At 41.7% G+C, this 10,986-nt stretch overlaps 1 pseudogene; it reads left to right on the forward strand.

The window, feature by feature from the left end:
- The first annotated feature begins 8,536 nt into the window (after nucleotides 1-8,536).
- Nucleotides 8,537-10,743, forward strand: LOC100958401 (annotated as a pseudogene).
- The last annotated feature ends 243 nt before the right edge of the window (nucleotides 10,744-10,986 follow it).

A 10,986-nucleotide genomic window follows, 5' to 3' on the forward strand; every position in this document is an offset into this window, starting at 1 on the left:
ATGCCCATCATCCTTAATCATCAGAGAAATGCAAATCAAAACCACTTTGAGATATCATCTAACTCCAGTAAGATTAGCCCACATCACAAAATCCCAAAACTACAGATGCTGGAGTGGATGCAGAGAGAAGGGAATGCTTCTACACTGCTGGTGGGAATGCAAGCTAATAAGACCTTTTTGGAAAGAAGTTTGGAGAATAGTCAAGGAACTAAAAGTAGACCTACCATTTGATCCTGCAATTCCTCTATGAGGTATATACCCAGATGATCAAAAATCATTTTACAACAAAGACATTTGCACCAGAATGTTTATTGCAGCCCAATTCATAATAGCCAAGACATGGAAACAGCCCAAGTGCCCATCAACCCATTAATGGATTAACAAATTGTGGTATATATTCACCATGGAATACTATACAGCCATAAAAAGATAGAGACTTCACATCTTTCATGTTTACCTGCATGGAGCTGGAACATACTCTTCTTAGTAAAGTATCTCAAGAATGGAAATAAAAGTATCTAACATATTCAATACTACTATGAATCAGTATATAATCACCTACACATTCATATGAATGGCAAAACATAACTGAAGTCCAGAAAGTAGAAGGGAAGAGGAGAGAGAAGAGAGGAGAGGGAAACGGAGAGGAGGAGAGAGGGTACTTGGCAGGACCTCACCTAATGTGCATGATGCAATGGTACAAAACTATTAAGAAATGAGTATAATTGTGCTCGATGTATTACTTAGTTCAATGTAAGCATTTCACATTGTATATCAATGCAGTACCCTGAACTGCATCAATATACAAAGTTATGATTTAAATGCATTAATGCACATAAAGTTATATCAATATACAAAGTTATGATTTAAATGCATCAATGTACAAAGTTATGATTTAATTAAAAATAATAAAAAAACCAAACAAGACATAAATAGAAAAACATCATGTGTTTTTTGGATTGGAAGATCTAAGATAGTTAAAAGTGTCCATACTGCTCAAAGTGATCTACAGATTTAATGCAATCTCTATCAAAATCCCAAAGACATTTTTTTAATTGAAAAAACAATTTAAAACTGAAGGCATCAAAATACATCATGAACCTATAGTAATCAAAATAGTGTGGTAGTGACATAAAGACAGACGTATAGACTGATAGAACCGAATAGACTGCCCAGAAAGAAATTCACTTATTTACAATAAATTGCTCTTCTACTAGGGTGTCAAGAGAGCAGAATGAGGAAAGACAGTCTCTTCAGCAAATAGCTTTGGGGATGCTGGATACACACAGGAGAAAAAATTAAATTGTGTCAGGGTGGTGACTCACTCCTGCAGACCCAACACTTCAAGATAAGACAGGAGATTGAGACCAGCTTAGGCAACATAGCAAGAACAAATCTTTACAAACACAAACAAGCAAAAAAATAGCTGGGTAAGGTGGCACACACTTGAGTGGCCACAAATTGCTTGAGCCCAAAGTGTTCCAGGTTACAGTGAGCTGTGAGATTGCACTATTGGACTCCATCCTGGCATCCTGGGCAACAAAGTTGTCCCTTAAAAGAAAAGGGAAGAAATGAAACTCAACCCTCATACCACATCCAAAAATCAACTCAAAGTGTATTAAACATGTATGCATATGATGTGAAACTTTAAAATCGTAGAAGAAAGAAAACAAAGGAAAAAGTCTTCATAACATGGTCTTGCCAGTGATTTTATGAGTACAACATCAAAAATACAGTCAATAAAAACAAAAATAAACAAGTTGTACTATACCAAGCTAAAAAGCTTCTGTAAAGCAAAGAAAATAATCAACAGAGTTTAAAGGCAACCTATAGAATGAGGAAACATATGTTGCAACTGAAAGGCTTTGGGCCCAAGGAAGAAAGATTATTCCAAGGCATGAAACAAAGGAAAACAGAATCCCCATTCTGTAGAAATAATATGTTCTTTATTTCCACCTGGATGCAGGTGGGGTGAAATCAAGAAAGGAATTCCCCACGTGGGTTATAGTGGATGGGGATTTAAAGGGTCAGGGAGCATAGCAATTGGTGGCATTCCTATTTCCTGGGAGAGCCATGAGTCTGACCCTTCCTGGGCAGGTCATGAACCTGATCCTGACGGGCAAGGCAGGTGTATTTGGCAGGTAAACCTGATTCTATCAGCAACCATGTAAGGAGTTAATAGTGAAAATACATTAGGACTTACACAACTTCATAACAAAAATGCTAATGACTGCTTTTATTAAAATGAGCTAAGGCAGCAATGAGGAATTTTTCATGATAGAGGTCCACCTCAATTTAGCTGTAATCAAATAAGGCCACATCCAAGAATATATATGGATATATTTAAATATTGGATATATTTTAATATTGGATATATTTAAAAATGTACATTATTTTGTAAAAATCTAACTGCTATGTTTTTGTTAATTTCAGAAGATGAAAACTGTATTAATTTTAGTTAACTAGGCTTTTAACGACTTTGTGTGTTTGCTTTTCATTGGGAAGCATTTGAATATCTGTTTGTAGCATGGAGGTCCATGGTTTCAGTTGATCTCTAGGTGGGTATCAGTCATTTGTGACCTTCAGGGCATCTTCATGTGTGTTAGGCAGGATAATATAGATGTGCAGCAATAAGTGGTTGAAAAGCAAGAAAGCATTTTGGGGGCATATTGTCCAAGGCATGGGTTTTCTACTTCATTTTTCCGTATTTCATTTGGATCTTTCTTAGCATCAAACAATGACTTTAAAATGTCGTCTAATGAGACCTCAGTCATCTCCATCTGTAGTGCTGTAGGTGCCATGGTGATATCAACTAGGTGAGGCTGAAATGCTAATTTGAGCATGATGTCGTGATTCTCAAAGTCAGAGAATCTTTCTTTGTATTCTCCAATTACTAGGCCTGGAACAGCTCATTGTATGTTCTTCAAATGACTCACATATGTACATACCAAGTATCAACCTGTTTATCAGAGACCTTTGCTAACTGGGGATGGTGTTTATCCAAAGTTTCCTTTTGAAAAAGATAGCTTTTTTCAAAATGCTTGGATTTTTTGCCACAGATATTTTTTATGTCGTATAGCACACAAAACACACAACAGTAATGCCACTGAGCAAGGCACCACCACATGGGGACGTGAACACAGCTGTGAGACACTGATACACCAGGGTTGCGAAACCTTTCTGAGTTATTTGTACCTGGCTGCCAACCTAAGCGCACAGTGGCAAGCTCAAGAATTTAAGTGCCATACCTTGTATGACGACAGCTGTGATGGTCATTCCAGAAAAAAAGAGTTCCAAAATTGATTTGAAGGGTGAACTGGGTGCTGGCGTCAGGACATAGCTTCCTAAGGGGAATACTTGGAAGGTGACCATAGCGATATTCAGCAATGAGGTATGTAGCACTGTTTCTGGGACAAACTTAATTATCTGACCTTGCATATACAAAAGAATTGAAATTAGGATGTCAAAAGAGATTATTTTCCCTCCTATATTTGTTGCAACATTATTCATAGCCGGGAAGTGAAATCAATCTAAATGTCTATAATGGATGAATGGATAAAGAAAATGTGGCTTGCGTGTGCACACACTCACGTGCACACACTCACACACACACACTCACGTGCACACACACTCACGTGCACACACACACACACACACACACAAACAGTGGAATGCCACTCAGCTTTTAAAAAGAACAAAAATGCCTTGAGGACATTATGCTAAGTTAAGCAAGCCAGACACAGCAAGACAAGTGCTACGTGACCCCAGTTATATATGGTAGCTGAAATAGTCAAATTCGTGAAATCAAAAACTGGAATAGTGGTTACTCCAGGGGCTGGCAACAGGGGGAAGTGGACAGGTATTAATCAATAGGCATAAGGTTTCAGTTAAGTAAGATGAGTAAGCATCAGATATCTGCTTATGATATTATACCTATAATCAACAATAGTAATTTTACACTTTAAGTTTGGTAAAATAATGTATTTCACCTTAGGTGTTTCTTACCATAGTAAGAAATTGGAAAAAAAAAAAAAAAATGTTTAACCTTGTCTTCAAATCACAAAATAGCCAAACATCCCCCTCTCCTGGCTATCATAAGTAAGTGCTGCTTCTTTACATAAATCACTGCTTTAGCCTGGTTTCTTACCTCATGAGAAAAGATTACTAAGCTATTCAGTTATAAAATTGTCCTTGATTCCTAACAGTATCAATTCTTAGCAAAGCCTCACTTCCTCACACCCTCCCCCCAATCATCTACTGCAAACCCCAATACTATCATAGTTTCTTTCCCGCACCCTCTTTCTGAGATGCCTACAGTTTCCCATGGTGCTGTGCTTCTCCCTCACTGCAACAGCAAATCCACCTACCTCAGCCAAAGGTGGGTTTCTAGGAGACTCTGGCATTTCCCCAATATGAAGTGGCTCTTTTATTTTTGGTTTTAAGTAAAAATGTTTTTTAAAATGTCTTTTAATCAATTTTTCACCTGATTCAATGAAATTTTGTGAAGAATTGAATATTGAATACTTTTGTGAGGTGTTAAGTATTATTGCAGATAAGAACACAGTTGCCACATTTAAAATCACATTTTCATTTACTGAGAACTGCGTTGTGAGAAGAAAGGAATAATTCAGTTGTAGGAGTTCAGTGATTATAACATTGACTCTTTAATATTCCAAACTATATGTGTTCTCACAAATTAAGACTAGTTCTGAAAATTGCCAGGGCCCCAGGCCTCAGGAAGGAGCCAGGTCTGTACCTTGTAATCAATTATAGACCAGCAAACTTCACAAAGGCTACTTATAAAGAATCACAATATTTGTCTAGAAAGCATAATATTGAAAATGATCACTTTCTGGACCAATAGCTCTCCTGCAAAGTCACCAGACTTTATCCACAAAGGGACACAGTGCAAGAATGGCAAGGTTTGTGTGCCCAGAAAAAGAAGCACTATGGCAGGAATCAGAGTGGCTGTGGTGGGTAGACTAAGCTCGTTTTCTGGAAAAAGGCTACAACTACAAAGAAGATTGTGCTGAGGTGTGTTAAGTGTATTGAGCCCAGTTGCAGATGTAAGAGGATGCTGGCTATTAGGAGACACAAGCATTTTGAGGGAGATAAGAAGAGAAGGGCCAAGTAATCCGGTTTGAAGAGTTATCCTTTTTGTTATGATGACAACAAAATCTTGAGGTAACAGTCACATCACTTGGTTGCAGTCAGTCTTCTGGGATGGGATGAACTAGAGCCATCAGTGGAGTTCTTCTTGTGGGGAAATCTAGGCTGGCTTTTTCTGTGTCCTCACCTGTTGGAAGGAAGACAGCTCTCTGGGGTCTTTTTTATAACAACTCCGCCCTCATCACTAATCACCTCACAAAGGCTCCACCTCCTGTTTCTTTCACATTGGGGGTTTTCATTCCTAACAAGTGTGTTAAATGCACAGCAGGAGGCTCTGCAGTCCATTCCATGGTACAAGGGAGAAGGGTCCTGGTCAGGCCCTGGTGTCCAGCATGGACAAGGCAGCGACATCTGAGTGCAGAGGAAGGTGGCTTGTGCAGGAAGTAGCTGAGCTCCTGGGAAGGGGAAGCAGGTGCTGCCGCCCTGCAGAGAGGAAACCTCATTTGTTACTTAGCACAGAGCAGATGGGTAGTGCCGGGGGCTGCCCAAATGCAGAGCTTGTGCTTGTTAGAAGAGCAGGACAGAATGTTGCTACAACAGTGGAATTAAGCCACTTATGGGGAATACAGCCCAAGTCATTCGAGGGAATTGTGTGCTGGGATAATAAGTGAGTTGCTAAATGAGAGCTAAGTATTATACATATCAATTCACTTATGGAAGAGATTAAAATAAAATGCAGCTGATTCCTTAGATTCAGGCACTAGAGGCCCAGGCTGTGGCCTAAGCCCCTTAGGCACTCCTCCTGTGTCCCCTCCAAACCCTCCAGCATGGTGGACTCACAATTCCTTTCTGAAGGTGGCATTTCCAAGGCCTTGATCTCCTCTTCACTGGGTCTGCTCTCTAGAATGTGGGCCTGGCCACTGTCTGTGTCCTCAGTCCTGAGTGTTGGCCCATATGTGGCTTTTAGCAAAGAGCATGGGCTGCAACAGAGCAGGAGGGAGCAGACTAACAGCAGGAGGCAAGAGGCCACATGTCCATCACATCTCAGGGAGATGCGAGGAGAAATCCAGAACTAGAACTTCACAGCTGGCCCACTCATCACTATTTGAAAAGGCATGACAAAAGGACATACATTATTTAACATATTTTAACTTGATTTCTAGCTTTTAAGCCTTTATACATTTGTACTGTCACCCCAACCCCACCCTATAAAAGTAATGGAATCGGTTTCATAGGTTGGGTGTTAAAATGGAAGACTGAAGGCCATATAGAGATGAGAAATAAGGATGATGTGTCAGCAGCTCAGCCCTACCCAGAAAGGAGCATCTGAGCCTAAGAGCCCCTAATACAGAGAGAAATCCAGACATGGATTTGAGAGGTTCTGCACCTACATGTTAGTCTGCTGAGGCTGAATGGCTAAAGCAACAGCCATTGATTTCCTCACAGTTCTAGGGGCTGAAAGTTCAAGATCATATGTGAACAAGTTGGTTTCCCCAAAACCTCTTTTGGTGGCTTGTAGATGGCATCTTCTCCAGTGTCTTCACTTGGTCTTCCCTTTGCAGATGTCTGTGCCCTAATCTCGCCCTATAAGGACGCCAGTCAGACCTCATTTTAATCTAATCTTTTCACAGATCACATCTCTAAGTGCAGTCACATTTTGAGATACCAGGGTTAGGACTTCAACGTATGAGTAGGGGTCACTGGGAGACAAAATTCAGCCCATAATACCTGTTTCAGGGACATTTTACCCTCAGCATGTGGATTTCTGCTCTTTTTTTTTTTTTTTTGCAGTTTTTGGCCAGGGCTGGGTTTGAACCCACTCAATACCTCTGGCATATGAGACCAGCGCCCTACTCCTTTGAGCCACAGGCACAGCCCCAGCATGTGGATTTCTGTTTCATTCTGTACTCACCAGGGAACTCCTGAAGTAGACATTTGTGCCACTCAGGAGGAGACAGCACCACTGCAAATGATACTCACCCTGCCAGCTTGAGCCCCACTGTGAAGTAATAGACTTATATTCTGGTACCATTCAGTCTTCTCTTCAGATTCTAATGGATTTTCTAGTCTGAAACTTCCTGGATAAATTCATAAAATCAAAGACTTGAAACCATAAAGCTGAAGAGGAGGTCCTAATGTCACCACCTCTGCAGGGACACTGCCATGGATCTTGCCTCTAACTGGCCACTGCTGCCCTGAGTCCCACTGGTGCTCCCACCGGCCTGCACTGTCTCCTCCACCATACTGTGATGCTGTTTAGTAAGCACCATGGCAGTAACATGGCTCTCCTTCAACTGCCCTCAGATGCAGAAAAGTATTTACTGTGGACAGAGGAGAAGAGGAAAAAAGACAGGTGTGGGAGGTAAACAGGCTGATCTCTCTCAGGGGCCTCCAAGTCAGGATAAAGCCTGAAAGTGGGCCATTTCTGCCACTCTTAATCAAGAAAACAAAAGATGTAAGGAGCCCAGACAGGGTAACATCTTCAAGATATCCCTGCATGGAGAATCAGTAGGCAGTGGGCTGAGACCTTTGAACTCCATATTGCAGTTGGATTAGGGAAAGTGGTTTGTCTGCCATGTGGAGATGAAACTTGTCTTCCCCTCCCCCTTTCTGAATACATTATTGGCTATTGTTGACAATTTATTGCCCTATGCTCTTCTACCCAACCTTCTGGGGGGGGGTGGCTTGGGATTCTTTTTTTCCTATTTTTGAATTTTGACACATTTGCATCATTTTTATGAATGCTTTGTCTTAGAAGTCAATAAAAGGTTCTGGGAATTAGAGTGCTGCTGCACTGGCTCAGTCTGCCACTTGGTGCATGAGACAGCGTATGCCTCTCCAGGCTTCTCAGACTTCATGCATTAAGTTGGTGTGAAGTCTCCTTCTTCCTTCAGCACTAGCTCTCTTTTTGGCCCCCAGCCCAGGTTGGGTTCCCTGAAACCTGGACAGATCAGGAGCTGTGGGCAAGATAATTAAGGGGTTCTGGCATCTCAGAGGCTGAGGCCCAGACTTCCCTCATAGAAAGAAATGGAACGGACTGAATCCTAAACTGACTCTGCTTCTTCCTATCAGTCCAACTTCAGGCTTGTTACTGAGAGTCCGTGACTGCAGACTTGTCATCTACAGCTGTGCTGCTCAATCCAGTGGTCACCAACTTCAGGTGCTTATTGAGTACTGGAAGTATGGTTAGTCTGAATAGAGGAGCCATCATTGTGAAGTTCACACCGTATTTCAAGGACTTAGTACAAGATGGAAGAAGGTAAAATATCTCACTAATTACTTTTATGTTGATTCCATTTGGAATAATATTTTGGATTTATTGGGAAAATATGTTAAAATTAATTCTACCTGGTCTCATTGAATGTGGTGGCTCCTGGGTCTTCTGTGTGTCCTACATAATCCACGCAGGTTCTATGAGTAAGCAACCATGTCTAAGGGACCTGTGGTTGGTATTGATCTTGGCACCACCTACTCTTGTGTGGGTGTCTTCCAGCACAGAAAAGTGCAGATAATTGCTAATGATCAGGGAAACCAAACCACTCCAAATTATGTTGCCTTTACTGACACCGAACGATTGATTGGTGATGCTATGAAAAGTTGCAAAGAACCCCATGAAAACAGTTTTTGATGCCAAGCATTTGATTAGATGCAAATTTAATGATGTTGTTGTCCAGTCTGATATGAAACATTGGCCTTTCATGGTGGTAAATGAATCAGGCAGGCCCAAGGTCCAAGTAGAATATAAAGGAGAGACAAAAAGTTTCTATCCATAAGAGTTGTCATCCATGGTTCTGGCAAAGATGAAGGAAATTGCAGAAGCCTATCTTGGAAAGACTGTTACCAATGCTGTGGTCACAGTACCAGCTTACTTCAGTGATTCTCAGCGTCAGGCTACCAAAGATGCTGGAACTACTGCTGGTCTCAATGTTCTTAGGATTATAAATGAGCCAACTGCTGCTGCTATTGCTTATGGCTTAGACAAAAAGGTTGAAGTGGAGTGGAAAGAAATGGGCTAATCTTTGACGTTGGAGGTGGCACTTTTTTTTGAGACAGGAGCCTCAAGCTGTCCCCCTGGGTAGAGTGCTGTGGCATCACAGTTCCCAGCAACCTCCAACTCCTGGGTTCAAGCAAGTCTCCTGCCTCAGCCTCCCAAGTAGCTGGGACCACAGGCACTCACCACAACGCCTGGCTATTTTTGGTTTGCAGCCATCATTGTTGTTTGGCGGGCTTGGGCTGGACTCGAACCTGCCACCTTGGGTATACATGGCTGGTGCCTTAGCCACTTGAGCCACAGGCGCAGAGCCGGAGTTGGCACTTTTGATGTGTCAATCCTCACTATTGAGGGTGGAATCTTTGAGGTCAAATCTACAGCTGGAGATACTCACTTGTGTGGCAAAGACTTTGACAACTGAATGGTCAACCATTTTATTGCTGAGTTTAAGCGCAAACATAAGGACATCAGTGAGAATAAAAGAGCTCTGTCGCCTCTGTACTGCTTGCGAACATGCTAAGTGTACTCTATCTTCCAGCACCCAGGCCAGTATTGAGATTGATTCCCTTTATGAAGAAATCAACTTCTCTACCTCCATTACCCATGTCTGATTTGAAGAATTGAAGGCTGATCTGTTCCGTGGCACCCTGGACCCTGTAGAGAAAACCCTTCAAGATGCCAAACTAGACAAGTCACAGATTCATGACATTGTCCTGGTTGGTGGTTCTACCCATATCCCCAAGATTCAAAAGCTTCTACAAGACTTCTTCAATGGAAAAGAACTGAATAAGAGCATCAACCCTGATGAGGCTGTTGCTTATGGTGCAGCTGTCCAGGCGGCCATCTTATCTGGTGACAAATCGGAGAATGTTCAGGATTTGCTACTATTAGATGTCACTCCTCTTTCTCTGGGTATTGAGACTGCAGGTGGAGTTATGACTGTGCTCACTAAGCACAATACTACATTCCAATCAAGCAAACACAGACCTTCACTACCTACTCTGACAACCAGCCTGGTGTGCTCATCCAGGTTTATGAAGGTGAGCGTGCCATGACCAAGGATAACAATTTGCTCAGCAAGTTTGAAATTACAGACATACCTCCTGCTCCCCATGGTGTCCCTCAGATTGAAGTCACTTTTGATATTGATGCCAATGGCATTTTCCAGAAAAGAAAATAAGATTACCATCACTAACGACAAGGGATGTTTGAGCAAGGAAGACGTTGAACATGTGGTCCAAGAAGCTGAGAAGTACAAGGCTGAAGATGAGAAACAGAGGGATGAGGTTTCATCAAAGAACTCAATTGAGTCCTATGCATTCAACATGAAAGCAACTGTTGAAGATGAGAAACTTTAAGGCAAGATCAACCATGAGGACAAACAGAAGATTCTTGACAAGTATAATGAAATTATCAACTGGCTTGATAAGAACCAGACTGTGGAAAAGGAAGAATTTGAACATCAGCAGAAGGAGCTGGAGAAATTCTGCAACCCCATCATTACCAAGTTGTACCTTGGTAATGCCAGTGCAGGCAGAATGCCAGGGGGCATGCCAGGAGGAATGCTTGGGGGCTTCCTTGGTGGTGGCTGTCCTTCTTCTGGTGGTGCTTCCTCTGGCCCCACTATTGAAGAGATTGATTAAGCCAACCCAAGTGTAGATGTAGCATTGGTCCACACTATGAAATATTGAAGGATCCAAATTTGTAGCAAATTATGTGGCAGATTTAAAGTTGGGCTGCTATAGTGAATTACTGGGCCTTCTCAATACTTGAATATGGAACATGTGCGCAGGGGAAGGAAGTAACATTGCACTTTAAAAGCACTGTATTGTAAGTGGAAAATGCAATGTCTTAAATAAAGCAGTGCTGAAAATTGGCAAAAGAAA

Source organism: Otolemur garnettii, unplaced genomic scaffold, assembly GCF_000181295.1.
Source record: "Otolemur garnettii isolate 467f Iridium unplaced genomic scaffold, OtoGar3 scaffold00071, whole genome shotgun sequence".
Lineage (NCBI taxonomy): Eukaryota > Metazoa > Chordata > Mammalia > Primates > Galagidae > Otolemur > Otolemur garnettii.